This window comes from Ahaetulla prasina, chromosome 1, assembly GCF_028640845.1.
Source record: "Ahaetulla prasina isolate Xishuangbanna chromosome 1, ASM2864084v1, whole genome shotgun sequence".
In the NCBI taxonomy this organism is placed as follows: Eukaryota; Metazoa; Chordata; class Lepidosauria; order Squamata; family Colubridae; genus Ahaetulla; species Ahaetulla prasina.
Genome location: NC_080539.1, coordinates 292094659 through 292116930, shown reverse-complemented (window position 1 = coordinate 292116930; position 22272 = coordinate 292094659).

The window sequence follows — 22272 nt, the reverse complement described above, 5'->3', positions numbered from 1 at the left end:
CGGGGTATAAATGTAAACAAACAAACAAACAAACAACGTCTCGCTTCCCTCAATGCCATTAGGTAGGTCCTATTATATGACCTAACTAGTGTCCGATCAGCCTCCGAACGACTGGACCTCCAGGAATTCTCTAGGCATCTTCTCCGGCGTTTCATCTCCCTCAGCTCCTCGGAGAACCAAGGAGCTGGTTGAGACCTATGCCGGGTCAGAGGCCGCAAAGGCACGACACGGTCTAGAGCCCCAGCCACGGCCAGTTCCCAAGCCGTGACTAGTTCTTCAGCTGTGCCGTGAGCCAGACCCTCAGGAAACGGCCCAAGCTCCGTCTGGAACCTCTCCGGGTCCATCAGGCGCCTGTGACGGAACCAACGTATTGGTCCCGTCTCCCTGCGGTGTTGAGTGGCGGTCCGAAAGTCCAGGCGAAGGAGAGAGTGATCTGACCATGACAAAGGTTCAATGACTAAATCTCTCAAGTCCAAATCCTTCAACCACTGTCCAGAGATAAAAATCAGGTCCAGCGTGCCTCCCCCAATGTGAGTAGGGCCATCAACTACTTGAGTCAGGTCCAAGGCCGTCATGGAGGCCATGAACTCCCGAGCTGCTGTCAATGACATGCCGGCCGATGGCAAGTTAAAGTCCCCCGTGACCATATGTCTGGGGGTCTCAACCGCCACTCCAGCAAGCACCTCCAGCAGCTCGGGCAGGGCTGTTGTCACGCAGCAAGGAGCCAGGTACGTGACCAACAAGCCCATCTGACCCCTATGACCCCACCTCACAAAGAGGGATTCACAGCCAGAAATCTGAGGTACAGTGGTCTCCCTCGGCTCTAGACTCTCCTTAATAACAACCGCCACCCCCCCCACCCCTACCTTGGGCCCTCGGTTGATGGAATGCTCGGAAACCCGGTGGGCACATTTCTACAAGGGGCACTCCCCCCTCTGTGCCCAACCAGGTTTCCATAACTCCCATAAGGTCCGCGGATCCCCCCTGAATAAGATCACAAATTAGGGGGGCCTTATTAACCACGGACCGTGCGTTACACAACATCAACCGGAGGCCCAAGCTCTGAGGGTCTTGGCCACCCGGGGAACGGGAAAAGTCTGAGGGGTCGGGCCGCGTGATCGCCTTCAAACATCGGGCACGCGCCCCCCAAAGATCAATACGAGCCCTCACTTCCGCCATATCTGCCCCTCCCACTTACCGTGCAGATGGAACCACCCTCACCGGAAGGAACACAATCCTCCCCCATAACCTTCGAACCTATTAAATAAATGCCGCGAGCATGCGCAGGGACTGCCCCCCCCGAAGGGTTACCCCCAACACCCGCCCTTACCCTCCCTCCCCTTAAAAATTCCCTATCTAAAAATCCCCAAAGGCTCTTTCTCGACGCATGCCACCTCTGTGGGTCCCAAGACCCGTCATTGAGGTCGGCCCTCGGTAATGAAACGGGCCACTTCTGCGAGGCGGGGGCACCTCGCAGGCGCAAGAGTTCATGTACATAGAAAAATAAGAATCGGCGAGAGATGGTAATATCCCAGGTTGGCAGAGTATTATTAGATGATGGTTCCTCCAATGGATGCCCATTGTCAGATGACAATTGAAATGGGGGGCTGGGATATGATGACAAAGATGGTATAAAGAAGAAAAAAGACAGATAGCACCTATGGCAACTAGTCCATGATAAAATCCTGATAAAAGGTCTTAATGAGTCAAGGATATACTGCTAATCCGTCTGCAACCCAGTCCTGAAATCCATTGGGTATAAGGTGAGTGGCGTTATTATCCCAGCCGTCGATGCCCAACCGTTGATTCCCAGATAAGTCCCCCGGCAGATCTCAAAACCAGTCCCAAAACATCTTCCACAGTAGTCCCAAGGGACCGCTCACGGCCTGAGTCCCAAAGCCCATGTAAAGTGCAGATGACATTGCACTATTAGGAAGAATCAAGCCAAAATAAGCCAGGACTCTTCCGATGCCTACCACATCGCCGCCCTCCGCCAAGCTGCTCCGAGGGCAAGCCACTCCGAGGCCAAAACCCCTCCACAGCAAGCAACTCACTCCAAAGGGCCAGGCCCTGACCAAGGCCTGACCACTCCGCAGGACCAAGCCTTTTCCAAGGGCCAGGCCAGGCCAGGCCTCTCCCCAAGGGGGCCAGCAAGCTGTAAAACGCCGCAGATCCCAGTGCGGCAGGGAGTGAGATCGGTGCATCGTGGTAGAGAGTCTCAAGGCAGGAAGGCGACTGCAGGACCAGGAACAATCCTTCACCCCTTCACAGCCATCACCACCATCAAGGCGGGGGGGGGGAAGGCCGGAACACCGATGGAATGCCGATGGAAACGTCGATGGAAAAGAAGAACGGGTCGCGGCCTCATCTCGTGGCCTCACCTCACGCCGCGGCCTCGCCTCACGCCGATGGAGCGCCGATAGTAAAAAGACGGGCCGATGGTAAGAAGACGGGCCAGAGCCTCACAGCCTCACCTTGCGCCCAGGAAAATGGCCGCCGTTCGCCGCTCGCCCTCCGGCCCCGTTCTCCGCAGCCGTAAGTCCGAGAAGGTCCAAGGACCTCTCCTACGGCTGCTGAGAAGATGACCCAACAGGCCAGGGGGTGCAAGCAGCTCGGCAGGCCACCAGGGCGCTGCCATCCTCAGGGCACCATCGTCGCCGGCTCCGATCCTCTAGCGAAACACCATCCTCGCGCATGCGCAGAGCCTGATCCGTGATTTGATGTGATATGCTTCGATTAAATTTATATAAATCATAATGGGCCATTGCTTTGGGTGTGGTCTATAGCAACATTTCACAACCTCAGCAACTTAAAAAAGGGTAGACTCCAGGGGTGAAATGTAAAATTTGTTACTACCAGTTCTGTGGGCGTGGCATGGGGGGGAATGTGACTGGGTGGGCGTGGTCACTTTTTTTTTACTTTTAAAAGTATTTTTTCTTCGGCCGAAAAAATGCTTTTAAAAGTAAAAAAAAAGCCTCTGATGATCGCGCGGCTCAGCTGGGATTGTCTGAACCTTTTAAAAGCATTTTTTTACAGCCTTTTCAATTGAAGAGGCTGTAAAAAATGCTTTTAAAGGGTTCTGGTGATCAGGCAACTCAGCTGGGATCATCAGAATCCTTTAAAAGCATTTTTTCTACAACCTCTTCAGTTGAAGAGGCTGTAAAAATGCTTTTAAAAGGCACCTCTGGCGATCCCAGGTGAGTTGCCTGATCATCAGAGGCTTTTAAAAGCATTTTTTTACAGCCTCTTCGGGTGTCTCCCCACGCTCCCCGCTTCCACGCATGTGTGTCCAGCCGCCCGTGCTCCGTTTTGGGACTAGTAGGTCTCCCTGCAGCCTTCTGGGACCAAAAACGGGCTGTGGGGGGGCCGGCCCATTTTTGGTCCCAGGAGGGGGCAGGGAGGCCTGTTAGGCCCAGAACAAGTGTAGGTTGTGCAATGCGTTCCCCCCTCCCCCCGCAGTCTGTTTTTGGTCCCAGGAGGCTGCAGGTAGGCTTTCTAGGCCCAAAATTGGCTCTCCCATCCCCCAGGCATGTGTGCACATCTTCCACATGTGCCCTGCCCCCTGCGCATGCGTTGCAGAGACCTGAAAATCAACTGGCCGGTAGGCATGCATGCATGCGGGGTAGAGCTGAGCTGGGTGATGACTTGAGTATCCGCAGAGAGGGCTCTGTGTGCCACAGGTTTGCCATCATGGGTATACAGTATTATTCATTCAGCCATCTTCTGCAGGAGGTTTATGGCAGTGGTGAAATCTGAACCAGTTTACTACCAGTTCGGTGGCTGCGCATGTGCGCTATGCCAAATGTGCGCTAAATGTGCATGCGCAGTGCGCACAATGCATCATAATGGGAAGTGCGCACAGGAAGTGCACACCCAAAGGAGACATGGGAAGGAAGGTAAGTTGAACAGTGCGGGGGGGGGAGTGTGATCAGATGTGGCACATGATCATTGGAGTCCTTTTTTTTACTTCTTTAAAAGCATTTTTTTACTACCTATTCGGGCGAGTTTACCGGAGAACCGGTAGTAAAAAATGCCTAAAAAGTAAAAATAAAAAAAAGTTCTGATGATTAGCTGAGTGACATGTGATTGTTAGAACTTTTTTCTTCTTCTTTTTAAAGCATTTTTAAATACCGGTTCCAGAGAACTGGTAGTAAAAAAAATGCTAAAAAAAGTTTTTAAAAAGTTCCTACAATCCCATGTCACTCAGCTGATTGTCAGAACTTTTTTTTTTTTACATTTTTTACTACCGGTTCAGATGAACCGGTCTGAACCGGTAGCAATTCACCCCTGGTTTATGGCTTTTTAAGAAGGGTCTGCTCCATTGATGCTGCCTTATTAGTCACTTTTACCTCCATATTGGAGTGGCCCTGTTCCTGACAGATCACTGAAACCAGAGAGTGAAATGACCTTCCATCTGATAATCTTTTGGAAGCCTATGGAGATCATCACAGATTTTCAAATCTAGCAAATCAAAGCAGTGGAAAGCCAGTATGGCTCTGTTCATTGTAAAGAACAGTAATTTCCTATGCTTTTCTTTCCATATGAAAAATAGGGAGGCCTGGTTCTTCTAATAGAGACTTTTGGCAGCAGATGCTGATCGTAGGAACGAGCAATGGGGTAATGGCCTGTACTTCTAAGGTTACTCACAGATGCAATACAGGTTGCTGTCCAATTGTCAGATCTGAAATAAATTCAGTTGGCAATTCAGTTATCTTTATATGGGAAATGAGCATTTGTGCTCATTTCCCATCATCTAGTCTGGGTATCAGCAACCTGTGGCTCTTTGGGCCCTCTGCTGTGGCTCCTTGTGCCATCACTGGGGCCCCACCCCTCGACCTCCCCTCCCAGTCACTCCTCGCCTGGCCTTGGAAATCCAAGAGATACACAGAGAGTGGGGGAGAGAGAGACATAGATACAGAGAGGGGGGTGGGAGGGAAGATAGAGAGGGAAGGGATAGAGAGAGATAAAGAGAGAGGGGGAGTGGGGAAGATGGAGGGGGAGATACAGGTGGAGAGAGAGAGAGAGTGAGGGAGAGGGAGAAAGAGGCAAGGTTTTTGTGGTTCCCGGTGTTTTTTAACAACCGGTTCTCTACCCTAATGACCGGCTGGGTAGGCATGGCTGGGGGGGTTATGTGACTGGGTGGGAGTGAGTGACATGGAGTTGGCCACGCTGACCCAGGTTTTGAGGCTCCCGGTGTTTTTTCTGTGGGAAACGGGTCCAAATGGCTCTTGGAGTGTTTAAGGTTGCAGATCTAATCTAGTCTGTGGTTCAGGCAGGAAAATACCTTGGGCTGTCCATGTATCCATGCCTTCTAGGTAACTTGTGCTGAGGACAACTAGCCATAAACTTCTCCATGTCTTTATCCCAGGCACTGGATGGGATTTGCATCAGTGTAAAGGGTGATATTTTCATGATGCTGAGAAAGTATAGGGACCAGTCAACCAGTATAGCTAACTAGTCTCATCTGGCAAGCAAACCAGCTAAGCAAAACACTGACCAAAAACATAATGAAATATTTGATGAATGGAATAAGCAGCACTGTTATTTGATATGCTGCAGTTAAATGTACCTACATCAAGTTAGTCTTGGCTACAGGGCATCCATGGGTTTTATTTGGAAATGGCAAATTGCTGTGGTCATCATGATCAATTGCTTAACTTGGAAATAGATTGATTTTTTTTTGGTTAGATACAGCCCTATATAGTTTGGTCTTGTCTTTGTTCCATGAACACTGACAGACAGACAGACACCCACACACCCACACACACATATACACCCACACCCTTGTAGTTTATTCAACAAATAAAATTTAGGAAACAATGGCTTAGCACAAAGTGTAAATCCAATATGTGTGGAGTTATGGTGTTATTAAATGGAAAACTGGCATGAAATTGTAACAATAAACCATTCTTTCCTGATTTCTTCACTCTGATTTTGTAGCAAGTAGTTTTGTAAGTTTATTTTTAAAAGATTATTTTGCTATGTACTTGGTGACTTTTATGAATGAGTGGATATTTATCTTAAAAAAAGTAAAACAGTAGAAGAGGTCCCAGGGTTTGTCTCAAGCTGTTATGTCTGAATGTTGGCATTTAAAGAAAGTCATTTTCAGTAGAAAGTCTAAGAAAGGTGTCAAACCCATAAGACCAGCTGTCAGTCAATGATAAGTAGTGGTGGACTAGAAGATGAATGACATTCTTGTCAGACACAAGGAATCAGGAAGCAAGGCAGTTCAATGATTACAGGTTTATTGAATGTTAACAAGAATCTGAAGGGCCAAAGCAAATTGGTGGTAGATAAGAGTCAATGGAATTCAAGGTGGGCTGGACTTAGATCTCTTGTGGATGTGAAAGGACTCCAAACTGATGACATGCTTGACCCTTTCGTTGAGCTCAGCCTGACTAGTTCTTATATGTTCATACATACACTACTGTCCATATGAGAAAATTATGTGGACTTCAGAGACCCATTTCCTGTGCTCACTGTGCTTACCATATGTGCTCAATGAATTTTCACGACTTTCATTACACAGAACCGAATTGAAATTGGTGCTGCAAAAAACTGGGCCACTACTTGATGGTGGCAGATGGTCTGTTTGTTGGCTGGGACACAAAATAGATGGGGCATATGCGTTGTGTTTATCACCTTGATCTTTGCAGAGTGCAGTAAAGATTTTCTCTGACAAATGTACAGAGACATTTGTCCTTTGTTTATTAAAAAACCCATAACCTGAATGATTCCAAAATAAAGGTACTGACATAAGGGTATCTCTGACGGGGGTCTGCCTTTCCATTACATATAAATGTACATAATAAGGCCAGAGGCAATTTGTAATTACAATTACAAACTGGGAAGAAGGCCCTTATTAAAGGGAGAATAGACCAGAACTTGATCTAGATATCCTAATGGACCACCATTTAAGTGTAAGCCAGACATTTGCTGCAATGGCCAGAAAAGCAGGTTAGTATCAGAAGGGTAGTATTGAGGTCACGTGAAGAGTTAGTACTACTTTATAATGCACTGAAGAGTCCACATTTGTGTCCAATTCTGGTTGCCACAATACAAAAGAGATGCTGAGGCCCTAGAAAGAGTGCACAGAAGAGCAACAAAGGTGTTTCAGAGAGTGGAGACTAAACCATATGAAGAACAGTTAAGGGAACTATTCTAATGAAGAGAAGGACTAGGAGTTCTTCTCTTCATTAGAATAGTTAATAGAATGATAACTGTCTTCCAGTACTTGAAGGGCTGACACAAAGAGGGAGCTGGCTTACTCTCCAAAGCACCTGGAGGCAGGACAAGAAGTAATGGGTGGAAGATCCTTAAAACAAGATCTAACCTAGAACGAAGCTGTCGAAGTGCTGTCCTGGTACCTGGAAGCCGTACGGGTCTGGATGGGGAGAAACAGACTCAAACTCAATCCATCCAAGACGGAGTGGCTGTGGATGCCGGCACCCCGGTACAGTCAGCTGCAACCACAGCTGACTGTTGGGGGCGAGTCATTGGCCCCAACAGAAAGGGTGCGCAACTTGGGCGTTCTCCTGGATGGACGGCTGTCGTTTGAAGACCATTTAGCGGCCGTCTCCAGGAGAGCTTTTTACCAGGTCCGCCTGGTTCGCCAGTTGCGCCCCTTTCTTGACCGGGATGCCTTATGCACGGTCACTCACGCTCTTGTCACTTCCCGTCTGGATTATTGCAATGTTCTCTACATGGGGCTACCCCTGAAGTGCACTCGGAGGCTTCAGTTAGTCCAGAATGCAGCTGCGCGGGTGATTGAGGGAGCCACACGTGGCTCCCGTGTAACACCACTCCTGCGCAGTCTGCACTGGCTACCTGTGGTCTTTCGGGTGCGCTGAAAGGTGTTGGTTACCATCTTTAAAGCACTCCATGGCTTAGGGCCCGGGTAGTTACGGGACCGCCTGCTGTTACCTTATACCTCCCACCGACCCGTACGCTCACACAGAGAGGGTCTTCTCAGGGTGCCGTCTGCCAAGCAATGTCAGCTGGCGGCCCCCAGGGGAAGGGCCTTCTCTGTTGGAGCACCTACCCTCTGGAACGAACTTCCCCCTGGTTTGCGTCAATTACCTGACTTTCGGACCTTTCGCTGTGAATTGAAAACGGATTTGTTTATCGAAGCGGGACTGGCTTAATTTTTTTAATTTTTTTAATTTTAATAATTTTAATTGGGGTATTTTAATTATGGGTCAAATTTGACGGTTTTAAATCTCTCGGCCACTAATATAATATGTTATTTTAATTGTTGTTTTAATCTGTATATTGTATTGTTTTAAATCTGGCTGTATACCGCCTGAGTCCTTCGGGAGAAGGGCGGTATAAAAATCTAAATAATAAATAAATAAATAAATAAATAAATAAAAATAAATAAGTAGAAATTTCCTAACAGTGAGAACAGTCAATCAGTGGAATGGCTTCCCTCCAGAAGTTGTGGGTGCTCCATCACTGGAAGTTTTCAAGAAGAGTTTGGACAACAATGTGTCTAGAATGGTATAGGGTCTTTTGTCCCAGCAGAAGATTGGACTACAAGATCTCAAAATATTCTTCCAATCCTTTTATTCTATGTTATATGATCTCTCTTCCGAATATATCTTGTTTTGGGAGACTCATATAAATCATCATATTCCTAGGATGCAGTGGAGATGAGGAAACAATGTATTGAAGAATGTGTAAATGAACTTTGGATCACTTGGTCCGATCAATCAACTCAAGATTTGGTTTAGCCTAAAATAGATGTAGTCTTGCAGAAGGTTAAATTATACCCAGCCACTCAGTTTTCTTACTTAATCTTCTAGGGAATAAAATCTGGAGAGGAAGAGTGGATGAAAAAGTAAGCCTCTGCATTCCAGAATCCATTGCCAAGCCCTGGCAGCACAGTACATACATCCCAAATGCTAACTGCTGTCTTGTTGAATAATTGTGAAAGGTCTGGTGATACATGCATTGTTTCCAAAGGCAAAAGATACTCTGGAGCATGCAGAGAGATTCATCACCATCTACTTGCAGTTTCTTAAGCCAAAGGCACCTTTTCCAAAGATGATACAAAAGTGAACCATGCAACTTCCAGGAAGAGATGCTACTGCTTCAAAGAATTATAGACAGGCTCCATGTGTACAATTCTACATGCTCCAAAACATTTTTGTTTTTTGTCTTTGAATCCCCACCTAGGCATCCACAGGGAAGAGAAGAAAGAAGGGAAAGGATGACACATGCAATGATGGATGAATGTTATGACTTAGCTACTTACATTGCATCCTGATGTGATGGCACATGTGCCATTTGGTCTTCACTTGTTTTCTATTTCCTGTTAAAGTCCTATCACGACATGGGCTTATAGAATACTTGGCTGTTCCTGGAGAAAATGGGTGGGGACTTTGTGTTCCAAAAGGATGACTTAGTGTGATTGTGCTTTGCCAATATCACTGCAGTATCACTAGTAGAGTAGGATTGTTGCTGATTGGGTGTTCTAGGATCAGGGTCATAGAAAGGCATACTGATGAATGAAGAAATGGAGAGATAGCAGAGAAACACTCACTGAGGACACTGTTTGAATAAACATGGAATTACCCGTTACTTTCACATTTTCTCTTTAATACCAGGTTGTGTTTCCTTCTGTCCTGTTTCCTGCCCAGATTTTCTCCCTTCCCTGATTCTTTATCATTTCTCTTGCCAATGATAAGAGACCTGCTGCTCCATTCTGTCTTTTTCCTTTTATCAGGTGTGGTTGGTCCCCAACCCTCTCTTCTCTTCCCATATTGCACACTAGACAAACTGTGTCCCCAGAAGACTCCTCCACCCCTGGGCTCCCGATGCCATTTTCCTGCAGTGTTGATGAAAAGGTGCAGCTCCTTGCAGAGAGACAGGAAAGGAAGGAAGGGGGAAGTTAAAAATAGCTCAGCAAATGCTTTCTCATTGACACGGCTTGGCTGGAGCAAGGGAAAACAAACAGAGGAAACTCCATCTAACAGGTTCACATCTAAATAACAGTTTGCACATTCCTCCTGTGAAATAATAACAGATTTTCCATGAAGGTTTAGATAATACCTCGGAAGAGAGCAGGAACGAAAACAAATTATGTACACCTAGTGGATGTCAATATTTTGGTCCCTCTGAGTTTTCACATTGTAGTCATTAGGCACACACAGATTGCCTATATTTAGAAGAAGGTGTAATAGTGCTTCCTTCCATTAATAACAGCAGAGCACATTCAGCCAGGCAGCCCTCGCTGGAGCTATGGATGTTGCTGTAGTGACGTGTAGAAGCCTGAGAGATAAAAGACAAGGCTGGAGAGAGAACAAATATTTTGAAATCTGGATAGTAAATTACCTTCAACTTTACAGTTTCCTGCGTTTCATTTATAGAGACTCGGTTGGCACTTGGAAAGGAACATCTTAATTTATTTGGAAGCAAGTCCAGTTTGTTTCAAGGGAATTTATGGAAGCTTTTAAAATACATATCCTTAAGTATGCTTTGAGAAATAGGTGTGTAGCCTTAGGTACACAAATACCGTGCTATTTTAGTATATTATATGCGACGTTCGGAAGTAGATATGGAAAGGTTGCTTTGATTTTTTGGTAAATATATTCAATTTGAGGGTGAGGACAAGGGGAATTATGCCTAAAATGAAACACGGCACCCACAGGACACACTTCCAAGGATGTCTGGTTTGTGAATTAAAATCTGTAGCTACTCCTTCATTGCAAAGAAATATTCTCTCTGTGATGCCTTTGCATGCTGTAGTTTTTCTGCTGCAGGAATGTTAGTTTCCCCAAGATCAAGCTTCAGTATATTATCTGGGAAAATTAAGTTCTCTCTCCATGTGCATCCATTGCTTTACTTGGTGACATAGAGTACGTACGTGGGTGTATAAGTGTCACGAACTACCAGCTAGTGCCATTGATGCATTTGGTGATCAGAACTTACAACTATGTTGCCCATTTTGTGATTTTAGAGATATTTAGAAAGATATCAGAAGTACGTTCAAGGATGCTTAGGCTTTGAGAAACAATATGGCAAACATGATTAAAGCTACTATGACAGAATGCCCATCAATTTCAGGAACTCTGAAAATATGGGTATTTCTTTCCCCTATATCAACTCATCCATCATCCACCGTGTCATATTACTGACATCAGGTTTAGGATAATAAAGTGTAACATGAAGGGAAATATTTTACTTTTTATTATTCATGAAAACACCAGTGGGAAAATAAACATAAATGCTGAGATGCTAAGTTCATTTAGTCTGACTCCTTTACTAAAGTGATCTTACATAGGCTTACAAGTTCAGTTTTGATCCTCACTTGGAAGCATGAACTTAACCACAGATTCTTATATTTGAAACAATCATAAAAAGCAGTAAAAAGTGTATTTTCAAAGCATGCTGGTCTCGATAGTCATTTTGGCCATCAAGACCGAGCTTGGAAATATGAGTGCTATCTAATAGCCATTAGCAGCTAAATTACTTTGCTTCATACTACAAGCCATGTCTCCTGTTCCTTAAAAACTAACCTAGAGAGGTCCACTCATGTACAGTGAGCGAGACATTTTTCCAAGTAATGTATGGATTTTAGATGTTTGTCTTCTGCTTCTCTTAAACTATTTTGTTACAAAATCCTTGATCTCAACTAACTTAAAGCACTAATAATGCCAAATTTGAAATACTGCATCCAGTTCTGGTTGCCACAATACAAATGATACAATACAGTACAAATACATTGAGACCCTAGAAAGAATGCAGAGAAGAGCAACAAAGCTGGTAAGGGGTCCAGAGGCTAAATGATCTGATGAACAATTAAGGGAACTAGGTATGTCTAGCCTGAGGAAGAGAAGGGTTAGGGATGACGTGATAGCTATTTTCTGGTACTTAAAGGTCTGTCACAGGGAGCAGGGGGTCCAGAGCATTGAGGACAGGACAAGAAGCAATGGCTTGTTAAAGGGAGATCCAATCTGGAACTAAGGAGAAATTTCCTGACTGAGAATAACTAATCAATGGAACAGCTTCCCTCCTGGAGTTGGGAGTGAACCATCACTGGCAGTCTTCAAGAAGAGTAGAGAGCCATTTGTCCAAGATGGAATAAAATCTCCTGCCTTGGGCAGGGTTGGACTAGAAGATTTTCAAGATCCCTTCCAGCCATATGATTCTATGATTCTAAAATGAGATCAAATTTTTGTGTATAGATTGTATTGTGAAAAGTTGAGTGTGATTTTAAAATTGAAGAAAGAACCCTCAATAACCAGCACTAGGTTGATAACTCTTTTCTGATTGCTGAAATAGGACTGGAGAAGCAAGGAAACCAATGATTCATCAAATAAATCAAACCAGAGGTACGTGAAGCACAAATGACAGGTTCAAATTACCGTACTTTGGACACATTATCATTTTGTGAAATGATATTAAGGCAGTAACAATAAAAATGGATGATTGAAATCTAATAATGCAGTTGGATTTCCAAACAAAGTTTTCTCATGTAAACACCATTAGGAATACACAAGAAAAACAGCGTGTCCACCTCCAAGTCACAACCCAAATCCATTTACATGCCATAGTGTAGTGGATAAGCTTGCATGCTTGTTGATGACTGGAATGCTATAGCTCTTAGAAAATAACTTTTTTCAGTGAAAGGACTCTTTTCTTTGTCAGTTGATTTCAATTTCTAAGAATAACAAGGATTTCCTAACTGATGAGGAGCACTGGAACTGATAGGGAAACATTGGCAGGAAACTACAGGCCGATGTCTCTGGAGCATGTTATTTCTTTTCAGTGTTGCTTTGCTCAGTCAAGTAATTTTATCTTTGTTTACATTTTCTGTTCCTTTATTTCTTAAATTGTGTGCTGTTAATGATACATAACTCGTATATGTAGATATATGGCTTGGTGTATGTATGTATGTATATATGTATTATTAGGTCTTTGGTTATTCGGGTTTTCTCCCGCGTAAAATTGGAAGTGTCTTGGCGACGTTTCGACGAAGTCTCATTCGTCATCTTCAGGCTTCAGCTTTGTGCTTCCAGAAGCACGAAGCTGAAGCTTGAAGATGACAAATGAGACTTTGTCGAAACGTCGCCAAGACACTTCCAATTTTACGCGGGAGAAAACCCGAATAACCAAAGACCTACATACAAACACCCGCGAAAACCTCAGAAAACAAATGTATGTATTACTTTCAAGTACTCACTTTATTTTGTTTCTTAAATATTCTTTACTTGTGATTAGCCCAGGGTCATATTTGTAATGGTGCTCCATATTCCAACATCTTTTTAGAGTGACTCAAACTGGTGGCCCGCAGGCCGGATGCATCATGCGCAGGCCATGCCCACCCCAGCTCAGTGGAGGGGATGTGACGGCAACATGACGCCACGAGTTTATCACCCATGTTTTAGACTGACCACCTTGGTTAACACAGAGAAAACTGAAATCATTTATTTAAAAAAACAGTCATGGAAGGGACAGTCTTTTATTTTGCTCCATCTGGATATCAGAGAAACATCTCCCCATTCATGAACAGGTGGTGGCAGCCAGACACAGTGTCCTGTGGGAATGTCTGCCCCAAAAGCAGAGATTACAATTGTAACCATGCAGTCAAAGCCTGTAATTATTTTCATACATTGCATTCACAGAAAAAAGGGGGGAGGCTTTGATTGTGTGGTCACAATAGCTACCTTGATTTTGTTTGCTTGTTTGTTCCTCTAGTAGATGCCCTGGCAGCAGCTTATTTACTATCCTATATACATTTCTTTCATTCTGGCAAATTATTACATTAGGATACCCCAGAATTCAGGAAGGAATCTGGCTGTTTTGTAGGAAGGTTACTAAAAAAGGAGTAAACCCTGGCTTTTCTTGATGTGGCATTTCAAAGGCCTGGAACAGCAATGTTTCCTGCAAATATGATGAGCATCCTTTCTGTCTCATTTGAGATATTTATGAACAGTTTGAATATTATTAAGCTCAGCACAGGACTCTCAATAGCCCACAGCAAATCTCCCTCTTCCCAATAGATTTATTAAGGACCAGGTCAGGGGTATTGTTCTTAAACAAGAACCAACATCCATCTGGTAGTGGGACCATCCATCCCACCTTGTTCCATTCCATCAAGAAGGAGGCTATGGTCAACTTTATCAAATTACTAAGTCTAACTCCACTCCACTCGGCATTCCTTTGAACTAGTAAATTAATTACTGTAAAAAAATTAGCAGTAAAATAAGTTGGGCACAACCATTTTTAAGAAATCCTACTAGTAACCACCTTGTTCCTTTCTAAATTCACTGCAAATTGCAATATATTATTTTGTTTGTGTTTTATTTTTTTAACTATTGTTTTTAATACTTCTATTTGTAATGCTGGTCTGTGTCTGTAATAAAAATTGATTGATTGATCCTTTCTAATGCTTGCAGTCTCAATGCTTGATGACCTTTTCTGGGATTTGTTAGAGTTTGCAGCAATCCAATCAGCACACAAGTAACGCAAGATTCATTTATAAAAGAAACTTCTTTATATACAGTAGTAAAAAGCATGATGCATGCATACAATACCCATACAGCAGAAGCCAGAAGCAGAACTCAGAATCCAGAAGCCCAGAATCAATATAATCACAGAAGCAATAATGCAAGGACAAACCAACTCTTTTATACCTTACAATCAAGCTAAGCCACACCCAGACTCCAAACTGTCTGAGTCACCAAACAGTCCCCATTGGCTGACCTGTTGCCATGTTTATTCCAATTCATGAACTCTTATACATTGACAGGATTTTCTAGATACCAATATCAAGCCAATAAGTCTTTCTTATCTTGTGGCTTCCTAGGTCATCCTGAGTTTCCCACCTCTCCTCCAGCTTTTAAAAATATCGAAACAACATTAGTTGTTCACCAATCTTTCCGTGTATTTCAAATATCACATCTGCCGCTACTTTTAATACTCTGAGATGGAATTTACCTTGCCCTGGAAATCTGAATTAATTCAAAACAGCTAAATGTTATATCCTCACTTCTTTACCTATTTTGACCTGGATTTCTCTTCTGTTCCCTATGATGTGTCTTCTGACAAGTTGGGCTTTTTGTGAAAAGACAGGTACAAAGCCAGAATTTGAAGCATTCAGCCTTCTCCCTGTTTTCCATCACTATCTTGCCACCTTCTACAACTAGCAGACTTGACCACTTCCTTGAATTTCTTTTTCTTCTACAAATATCCAAAGAAACTTTTGTTTTGTTTTGTTATGTTTTGATATTCACGGCAAGCTGAGTTTTCTTAACTTTAGCCATCTTGACTCCCATTATGACAGATTTGGGCTAGTCCCTAATAGTCTGCTTTTGTTATGTACTGTATCCTTTTTCCATTTCCCAGTTTATTGGAGAGTACTTTTCACAGGTAGTCCTTGAGTTATGGACCTGCAATCATGTGACCAAAATTTGGGCAGTCTGGCTGCACTTGCAGTTTCAGTGATGATTCTATTCCCGCCATCTACCTATATCTCTCCCGCTACCCCTTCAGTGGCAGTGGTGATGCAGGGGCTGAAGTCTCAACCAGTTGCTACCATCTCTGGGCTTCTACTTCATCCCCAGCACTACTGCTTCTTCTGAGGAATACTGTCCCTCAGGCTGTGCACCGTGACCAGCCACCCCAGCACCCCAGCAAAGCTCCAGCCATCTCCATTCACCCTGCCATCCTGCCAGACCGGCTGGCCTACCAGTCCTGTTGGCCCTATGCTCTTTGCTGCCCTCTTTCACTTAACCACCAAAACAATTGTCCCAAAGGTGCTTTTCCAAAAGGCAATTAGATTATCTTTGGTTTTCTTTTCCTTGAAGAGAATGTTCTGACCTAGGCTTCCTGAGAAAGCATAAATCACAATCTTAGTCCCAAAAAACCTCTTTTATTGAGACGGCTGTGAATTATGGTCATTCACAGCCTGTAATGATTCACAAACAGTCTGTGAAGATACCGACAGATGTCTGCTCGAGTTGACACAGTCTTTCAGGGTAATGTTGATAAGCATCCACCTTTATCTCCCTTGAAACGCTGCCAGAGACCTAATTGTCAATTAGTTTTGCAAGGCCAAACAGAGCACAGAGTCAAACAGACTTCTCAGAGCTTGAATTGACTATATGAACTAATTGCTTCCTGCAAAGGCTCACATCCGTTTGCTCCTCTTTTATGTCTTATGGGAGGGGCCAATCATCTCCAAGCCTTACTCTCAAGTCACCTTTTAAAAAAACTATTCTTGCCTTCTGGCAGCTCTGCGCATGCGCACACTAGGAACAGGCTCACACTATTCTTCTGCCCCACTGATATCAGATTCTGGAGGCTCTGGAGGCAGCACATAATTACCAGATGGCCCTGGCCCCCTCTCTGCCTCCGATGCAGAGCCCTCGTCTGAGCCTTCCCAGATTCCAGGACTGGCCCACATTCCTCCCCAACCTCCTCACTGTCTGAATCTGCTGCCAGCTCTTCTGGCCACTGGCGTGCCACAACAGAGAACTGAAGAAGCTTCTTGGATGAGAAGCAAAATATTTTTCAAGGAAAAAAAACAGGAAAACCCAGTTGCCTTTTGGAAAAGCACTTTTGGGACAACCATGTCCTGGATGATTGAGAATCTCCATACACACCAAAGACATTTGATGCCTGGTCACAAAATAATCACGCCCAATTCAAATAATTTCTAAACAGGTAAAACACAGATGAAGTAAACATGCAATGAGGATGCAATTCCTGATAATTGAGGTATTTTATTTCTCCTTAAGGCCAATAGCAGACATTTATGAGTTCTAAGATGTTCATGAGAGACCTTTATTTTTGACCATAAGTTGTTTTTCTATCCATTAGAATTAACTCAAATTTCTATTCCCGTTTTATTATTTTCACAAAGATACAAAATGAGTCATGTTACACAGGTTTAGTTTGCAGGTGTTGGTAGCATTGGTAAACATCATTGCCAGGGGTGAAATGCTACCGAATCAGACCAGATCGGGCGAGTAGGTAGCGGAGATTGGGGCTGGTTCGGTAGCAATCGCTGGCTGGCCACGCCCCCGAACCAGTCTGCGGCCCGCAGCCCTGCCATGCTTCCCTGCCTTCCACGCAGCCATCCCGGCGTCCCCTTGGCCAGCTTGTGAAGGCAGGCAAGCGGAAGACTGGAAGGCGGGAAACTGAGGAAAGCATGGCAGGGCTGCAGGGAGAGGATCTAGAAGGTAAGCCGATGCTGGCAGTGGGGGGGAGGGAGACCCACTGTGCTCAGCCTCAGGACTTGGCAAGGCTCGCTTGCCTTTTGGGCCTGTCGCGCCCAGCTTTTGCGCTTGACTTCCGTGGGGCCTTTGGCTGACTGCCGCCTGCTTGCTTCCCCCCCCCCCACATCCAGCCCATGATGGGGAACGCGCCGCTTCTGGGCCGGGCGTTTTGTGACACATGTTTTGAGTGACAGGGAGCCACAGCAGAGGGCTGAAAGAGCCACATGTGGTTCCAGAGCCACAGATTGCAGACCCCTGGTTTAGGAAAATGGACTTTGAAGGTTCTTGGTTCTGGTTTGCTGAGGGACTTCTGATAAACATGCTACAATATATCATTCAATAATATGATGATTTTTAAAAATGATACTTTGAGTTGTGAAAATTTAGTCCGCAATCCATTTTAGATTTGAATAGGTCTGTGCTAGTGTACACCAATAATGATAATTATAATCTTAAACAAACACCACAGGATGGGAAGAAGGCATCAGTCTTTTATGATTGGAGGAGGAAATCTTTGGGAGTGGCATAGTTAGCCTGGCTAATGGATGAAACTATGATACACAGTTTGGCTTCACACATTGCCCTAACCAACAGTTTTTTTTTAAAATCGTGACTAAACTCCAGTGTCTTCATTCACATAAAGCTCCAGCAATTGCAGTATGGAAAAATACAATCATACCTCATGCAGTTGGCCTGAGATACAATTCAGTATGCCATCCCTCTGTGTTTGCTTTTGTAATGTCAGGTACACCAAATATGTGGTGTAGGAAATGATGTTATTTCTGCTTGGCTGTGGGTAATGCTGTGAAGACCTCTAGTCAGAACATAATCATCGCAAAATTATTTTCTGTGCTTTTTATTTAAACAAAATTGTCACCATCAACTGGTGTATTCTGGATCTGCTGGGATTACAACTGGAATTCTTAGCTGGCATCCTGCTTGGAGTACTAGTGATACAATTCAAATTCATCTGTATGTCACTACATTGGAAAATTACTTCAGGAGACAGGCCATATTTAGTCAAATGGAGGTTTATTTCTTGGAACCCAAAGATATTTGAAATTATCCCAGAGAGCTTCATGTAGGATCTTGTAGAAGGCAGTTTAAGTATCGTTCATGTTCTTCTATTCCTGTCCTTTTCTTTTCCATGCCATCACAAAGACAATTCTGGAAATCTGTACTGCAATTTTGTAGGAGGGAGCAACTAGTACAGGGGTCAGCAACTCTGTGGCTCTTTCATCCCCTTGCAGCAGCTCCTTATCACCAGTTGGCTCCACAATTGATAGGGCTTTCAGTTAGGACAGGTAGAGGAAAAAGGATACCGCGCTAGGAGAAGACTTTATAGGGGGGAACCGGACTTCTGGTCATCTCCAGACTTGAACTGGGGATTGGGGTGGGGCTTCTGGTTAGGACCTTTGTGGCTCTTTTGAGTGTTTAAGGTTGCTGACCCCTGAACTAGTAGATAGAGATAGAGATCTGGTCTCTGTATTCAGTTCATAGCCTGCAGCTGTTCCATCTGCAAAGAGTTTTTCATCCTGTTATGTCTTATTTGGAGAATAAAAAAACATTGAGAATATACACCTCCCTTAACAGCATTTTTATCAGTTGCTTTGAAATTTTGAATGAAAGATGCCTATGCTTGTTCCGGCTGCCAGAAAAAGGAGATAAGAAAAATAATTGCTACCGAGGATATCAATTTCAGAAAGGAAATCTCTGTCCTGTTTTGTAATTAATGGACTTCTGTCTACCACCTGCAAAAAAGAATCAATGGGTGGACAAAGATTTTCTAACCCATCCATTAATGCTGTGTACAAATGTTTGTCTCCAATATCTACATGTAACGTGACAGCAGAATTAAATAAAACTGGATGACCTCTAATGGAGAGTATGAAACCCATGGCAAGACAAATACTGAGAGGAGTCTGGCTTTCATGGGCATGAAGGAGTTAATCCTGGCAGAGTTTTCATGTACGTCAGAGCAAGGTTTCTGCCTGTGCAGCACTTAGCCTGGATTGAAAATTCTTGTTCCTTTTTTGTTGTTAAGATTTCTTTGCGGTTGGCAATTCTCCTTTTTTTTTTAATTACCTCCACCCCACCCTCAAGAAAATGCACTAGGGAGGCAGTCATCTTTATCTTCCAGGGTTTATGTTAATCAAGTTTTTTTTATCAAAGCTTGAAAAATACTATTCTGGGGGTGGGGGAGGGGAGGAGGGAGTTACAATTTTTAATTCAAAGGAGAAAAATAAATATGCTTTTAATGAACATATCATATAAATGTCTAGTATCCTGTGGATCCCAAACATAAATTTTACTTGATTTAATTGAGGAGTTGTAGAGTGGTGAGGTTGTAAAAAAAATCAGATGTCATTAAGAAACAGATCTAAACATTCAATATGCATCTAATGATATAAAAATATCTGCATAACAGTGTTTAGGAATAGATAACCTAGTACTTTGGACTTCAGTTTCCTTAGTTCCTTGTCATTAGCCATGAACATAGATGGATGAAAACTGTTCAACATTGGACAAAGCTAGGACAAAGGTATTCATACGGCAATTATTTTCAGTTAATGTTTCCACTTGCAAAATGGTATGATTCAGCGGATTTACAGTTCTTTGTACAATATGCCATTTATTAATATTGGAGTTTCTTCTGTGGCTGATTTAAAAAAACAATCTCCAATTTTTGGTATCTCAGACTTCTTTGCAATCATCTGCTTTATTTTAGGATGGTGTATAAGAAATAATGAGCTTAATATTCACTGGATTGTTCTTTCTCCTATTTATTAGTGTCTTCTTTTCCAATAGGACCAGATCAATCCTTTAAAAAAGGCTGCCATGTTTTATTCTTAAAGCTATAGTTGATTTAATTTGTGGATCAGTTAATTGCACTAAAACTCTGAAATATCTCTCTGAAAAGTCTATTTAAATTTACCAAGGAAAGGATTCATGAAATAGGGTACCAGAAAAGGTGGGCACATTGACATACCCTTTATGTATAATTAAGCATTACACTTGCCTACAACTGTACAGTATAGCAAGGAAACTCATGTCTAGAGGAACAAAAGGAATGACCAGTCAAATTAATGATCGCTGGCCAGCTTCTAGTGGATCATGATACTTGAGGCCTCACTAGGTACATCTTGTGTACCTAAAGAAGATTCCATGCATATCACAAATTAATTATTGCCAAAAACCCGTGTAAGATAGTCTGGGTTTGCACTTGTGTTGTAAATTCAGAATGCATTAGTGAAGCAGAGATGTGGAACGGACAAACCGTGATTCTAAGGCTGCAGGCAGTCCATGGCCTACTTTCAAAATCCTCTGAGGGTTAAGTTTAGATTTTTTAATATGAGATACCTGTCCCATTTCCCATGCTTGCTGCATAGTGTCAAAAAGACAAAGAGAAAAAGAGGTATTTGGCAGGGAGAAAAAGAGCTTTCTTCATCTACTTCAGCCCTGAGGAACTCAGCTCACCCCTGCTTAAAAATCAAAACAAAGAAATAATCACAAAATGGCGTACATATATGTATGAAAATGAAATAAGAGATACCTTTTTCTGGTTTTCATTCAAGTAAGAAGTAGAAGCATTCTCCTATATTTAGCTACTGGAGGTAAGGGAACTGCCCATCCTGTTTTATGCAGGAGTATCTATTTTTAGGGTCTTAAAGAAAAAGTGATGCTAAATATGGATTCAAGCTGCCACCTGGAGGATTCCAGATGTGTTGGCAGCTATTTTCATCACTATCTGGTGTTCAACAGTTTTAACTGATGGAGAGAAGCGTAGTTGGGAGAATGAGAATGCATTCAGGGTTTCTGAAAATCTTGTTGCTGTATCAAATCTTGTTGCTGTATTATTAACTAGAAACTGATTTATGAAGATGTGTTTCTGTATTATTGCATTGTTGGGTTGATCTAGTTTTTTAGGAGCCTTTCATTACTCATGAAAGTGAATGCAAGAATGATTTTTTTTCTGGAAAAATGATCCTGGACTCTTACAATGTTTCTCTAATACATGTTTCATATTACATATTCAAGAGTGGCACTGATGGAGACAGATAGAGCAGTTACTTTCATAAATAATTATTTGTTGCCCATCATTATATTCAAGTTGCCTTCCAAATTTCAGTTGAATATTTTTGTTTTCTTTTGCTTGTGTTCAGTGTCTTTTACAAACTGGCCTTGAAAAATGTCTGAAGATTTAAGTTTATACAAATGCAGTATCTGGATTGCTGTGAAGAGGTTAGCTCCATGTCACATGAAATATATATTTTTATGTTTTGTTGCTATTTTGCATATAGATACCTCAATTTTTCATTCTTTTAAAAGAGGCATGTTGGTTAGAAAGACTTCAAGGAATGGCTGCAGATTAGCAATATAATTTTTTCATAAAGATAGGTATTCAGCAAAACTAATATATTAATGTGCTGTATGTATGTATACGTAAACAAACATACATAAACTGTAATAACATTGATTTCTACTCTGCAAAATACAGCACATGTGCATATTCCACTCATGTATGGAAATAAATCTGTAACTCTCCCCTTCATCTTTTGTTATATCTTGCATTAAATCCAGTACTCTCCCCACATTTTATTTACAGTTCTTCTCATATTTTATTTAAAACTGAGTGTTAATTTTCCTGCTCTAGATACCAAAGATGAAATATGTACATTTATATGCTGGATTAGGCAATACCACCATATTTTCACCTTTCTCACATTTTAAAAGATCTCTGAAGTGTATAAATCGGCAGTAAAGAATGTCAGTATTTTAAACTTGATTGCAACAACTGCTAAGGAAGACATGGAATGCCAGATAGTGAGCTATTGCAATTAGAATTTTTTAACAGGTTCTTATTAAGCTGTATTTGAATCACTGCCATTGAAAAATCCGGGACTGAGTAAAAAGCAAACACTGAATTCAAATTAATCCAATTTAATTCAGCTCAAATGAAGAGTACCAAATCTAGCTTTCAAATTTTACCAGTGCAAATAGAATCTGGCTATAAGAGAAATACACAGCTTTTCCTTACAATTGAGTC